Source organism: Coenobita brevimanus, chromosome 109 (assembly GCF_032717465.1).
Source record: "Coenobita brevimanus isolate Jiangsu-jjx chromosome 109, ASM3271746v2, whole genome shotgun sequence".
NCBI lineage: Eukaryota > Metazoa > Arthropoda > Malacostraca > Decapoda > Coenobitidae > Coenobita > Coenobita brevimanus.
This window is the reverse complement of record NC_137062.1, coordinates 35,491,945-35,496,535: the sequence shown is the minus strand read 5'-3', so window position 1 is coordinate 35,496,535 and position 4,591 is coordinate 35,491,945.

The following is a 4,591-nucleotide window of genomic DNA, read 5'->3' as shown; positions in this document are numbered from 1 at the left end:
TTAGCAGTTAAATATAAATGATCGTAAAAAATACGTAAATAAATAACAGAATTTAAAACCATCAGCCAACTCTCTTCCCAACTCACATCCCCCATTCATATACTTCTCCACCCCATCCCTCCATCCTTGGTCTCTCCCCCTTCCCCCCCATTCATACACTTCTCCTCCCCATCCCTCCATCCTTGGTCTCTCCCCCTTCCCCCCCATTCATACACTTCTCCTCCCCATCCCTCCATCCTTGGTCTCTCCCCCTTCCCCCTCACTCACTCCCGGGACCCTCAGGTGGGAGCCAGGCAGCAATGCACTACACACGACCAGGTAAAAATAATCTCACATCGTCAAAATCTTGTAACCAATGTCCTTCCGCCCCTTACTTTGGACCTATGATAACCCCCTGGCGGGATTATGGCGTCTGACAATAATAAGATACACAGGCTGGGGATTTTTCGAACACAAGGGAATAGATATAGCCTTCCATAACCCAATATAAACCTAAACTGACTGAAAAATGTTTGGAAATAGCAAAAAAACAGACCAATACAACACCACAGTCCAAGAGCCGCGTTACATGTGGGTGCGTTCATGTGCCAACAATCTATCCTTCCTGTTGGACTGAAACGGGCAGTATGGACACGAAAACCTTTTCTCCCCTGAATGTATCCTCATGTGTTTGGTCAAATTGGACTTGTCGCTGGCCTGGTACGAACACTCAGGACAGGCGAACGGTTTTTCCCCGGTGTGTGTGCGGTAGTGTTTAGTAAAATGGGAAGGTTTTGAGCATGTGTAGTTGCATTCCGGGCACTGATACTTTTCCTGCCTTGTGTTGGGGGGGTGCGTCTTCTCAAAGCTCGGTGGGCCTACCTGCTCGGCTATCTCATAATTCGGCCACACCTGTAGGAAACGTGCATCGTATTCAGAATTTGTACTCCTCACCTGACATACATATTACAAAAGAGTACATGGCCTATTTATTCACTTATTTACATTACAAAAGAGTACATGACCTATTTATTTATTTATTTACATTACAAAAGAGCACACACAGTTTTCATGACACCTTTTTTTGAGATGTAAAAATACTTCTTCTTTTTTTTTTTTTTTTCTAGAAATCCTAACTCGAGTAAAATCGTAGAAAATTATGTTCTAAAGATTGAGAACTTACTTTTTATATAATAGGTACAGTACTTCCTTTTGAATTTTCTCACTCACTCACTGTCTGTCTGTCTGCCTCTCTCTTGCTGTGCTATCCTTTCTCCTGTTCCTATCATTATGGCACTTTTCGTATTACGACCAGACCGCCTCGTAGGGACCATGAGGTTTGTATGGTCTGTGTATCTATGGTACTCTCTCTCTCTCTCTCTCTCTCAGTTACTCAAAACACAGCAACTTCAGTATATACGAACGCCTTCCAAATACTTTCAACTTTCGTGACCACATACTTCAGCTCCCAGTTCACCACCACTACACTTCCACCACAAGGCATCAGTAAAACACACAGAGAAGGGTGTATATTGTATTCACACCATTTCATACACTATATACATTTTTAAGTGACTGAGAGGAAAGGCACGAGTGGGTAGATATATATTTTGTGTGGATTATGGAAGCGTAAAAAATGAATATGGAAGGAGACGAACGGGAGAGTATGCAGGGGGAGAAGGGGAGATTATGAAGGAAGGAAGGGGAGATTATGGACAACGGAGGGGAGATTATGCAGGGGAGGAAGGGGAGATTATGAAGAGGGTACGGGGAGGGGGAGATTACGAAGGGAGGAAGGGGGAGAGAAAGACTAAGAAAAGGGGGAGAAGTCTATGAATGTAGGGGAGGGGAGATTATGAAGGGAGGAGAGAGAGAGAGAGAGAGAGAGAGAGAGAGAGAGAGAGAGAGAGAGATAACCCACAACTAAAAATAATATCTCTTTATTCCCAGGTTTAAGATATAAGATTCAGTCCCCTTCCCCTGTATTCTCGTCGGTTAAGGTTGCTCCCTAACACCTTTTCCTTAGCGATTTATTTTGCTTATTACACCCTACTGTCCTTCGTGTTACATAAATCCTTCTAATGTCGCCAAACGCTGCATAAATAACGCACAAGAGGATATTAACCAGCCATATCCAAAAATAAATCGCTAGGGAAGAGGTGTTAGGGAGCCTCCTTACCCGATGAGAGTCCCTGTGCTTGAACCTTAAATCCTGATGTACAATCCAAGTCCCTAAGAGACTATAATTAAATCAGACTTGTTACTGGCTTGAGCAGTGATCACAAAAAAATGGCTTCGTACACGAAATTTGCCAAACAATAACATGGCCTCACAGACGAAATTTTTCAAACTAAAATGGCTTTGCAGACGAAATTTGTCAAAAAATAACATGGCTTTGCAGACGAAATTTGTCAAGAAAATAAATTGGCTTCGCAGACGAAAATTTTCAAACAACAATATGGCTTTGCAGACGAAATCTGTCAAACAATAACATGGCTTTGTAGACGAAATTTGTCAAACTCGTGAGATTAATATCAGCCTTTATTTCCTCCTATACATGTGTCTGTATTTTCGTCAGGTATGGAAGCTCCCTAACACCTTTTCCTAAGCGACTTATTTTGCTTATTACACCTCACTTTGGTGGTAGGTGGTGGCGACCCTCATCCACTCACCTGATGCAGTGCTGCCTACGCCTTCCTTCACCTTTATCATTCTTTTTCTGTGCCTGTCCTCCTCTCTTCCTATTTCTCCCATCTTTCCTGTCATTTTTTATTACTCTTCTTTCCTTTTCAGGTGACTTTACATTGAGTAACAAGCCTAATGGTTTCCTGTAAGCCAGGAAACCATTTACAACGCTGGGTGGTAACCATATATAACCAACCCATAAGTGCTGCCTACGTGGGTTGGTGGAGGGTTAGTGCCCCTCCCCGTTAAACAACTCAAAGACAAATGGCCACAGCTTACGGGATTATGGCGTCTGACTAGAGATAGGTACATGAAATTCCATGTGGATGCATTCATGTACCGAGTCTATCCTTCCTGTTGGACTCAAGGGACAATATGCATACAAAAACCGCTTCTCCCCTGAATGTATCTGCATGTGTTTGGTTAAATTAGACTTGTTGCTGGCTTGATACGAACACAGGCCAAGAACGTGGATTTTCTAGAGAGATATTTGGATTTTTTGGGCATTTTTCGAACTCAAGGGACTAGATAAAACCTTCCATAACCCACTATAAATCTAAACTGAATCAAAAACGTCTGAAAATTGCAAAAAAAAAAAAAAAAAAAAAAAAAAACAATACAACACTACAGTCAAAGAGAAACGTTACATATGGGTGCGTTCATGTGCCAACAATCTATCTTTCCTGTTAATCTGGAAGGGACAATATGCACACGAGAACTGCTTCTCTCTCGAATGTTTCTGCATGTGTCTGGTTAAATTGGACTTGTCGCTGGACTGGTACGAACACTCAGGACAGGCATACGGTTTTTCCCCAGTGTGTGTGCGATAGTGCTTCGTGAAATAGGAGCGCTTTGAGCATCTGTAGTTGCATTCCGGGCACTGATACTTTTCCTGCCTTGTGCTGGGGGCGTGCGTCCTCTCCAAGCTTGGCGGGTCTACCTGTACTGTCTCATATTTCGCAAAACTCATCATGCCTCCTTCCTCAGCTGTCTCATACTTCTCAGTGCTCAGCGGGCCTCCTTGCTCAGCTATCCCGTATTTCTCAGTGCTCAGCGTGTCTACCTCCCCAGCCATCTCAAATCTCTCAAAACTTGGCGGGTCTACCTGTTCCGCAATGGCATATTTCTCCTCAGTGCTCAGCGGGCCTACCTGTTCGGCTATCTCATACTTCTTCTCAAAGTTCCGTGGGTCTACCAGCTCAGCTATTTCATATTTCATCACCACCTGTAGAGAACGTGCATCGCATTCAGAATCTGGACTCCATGTGGTATATATTAAAACAGATATCACATTTTTTTTATCATTTTAAATTATTGGAACATTTTAAAAGCTACCTGACTCAAAATTCGACCACACCTGTAGGAAACGTGAGTCTGATTTAGAACTTAGACATATATTATAAAAATTTACCTTTTCACATTATACACAAGTTATCTATCTACCCATCCACCGCCAGACGCCTCATAAGGGGTAGCCACAAACAAATCGCCTCCATGTCGCCCTGTCCCTTGCCATTTCGCTACCCTCCCCCCAGCCACTTTTCCAAATAAATCTTTTCCGTATATATATGATTTTTTTGAGATATCGTGAATAAATTTTGCCTCGAAATTCATACATAACGATAGACACATCTTCGTTTCTCAAAAGATAGATAGAAAGATAGATAGATAGATAGATAGACAGATAGATGACAGACAGATGGATAGATAAATAGATAGATAGATGGATAGACAGATAGATAGATAGATAGAGATGGATAGATAGATGAACAGAGATAGATAGACAGATAGCTAGATGGATGGATAGATAGATAGAGAGATAGATATTCATGATTTCAGACAAATTAGTATTCATATCAATTTTATTTTTTTGAAGTTTTCTGACGAGAGAGAGAGAGAGAGAGAGAGAGAGAGAGAGAGAGAGAGA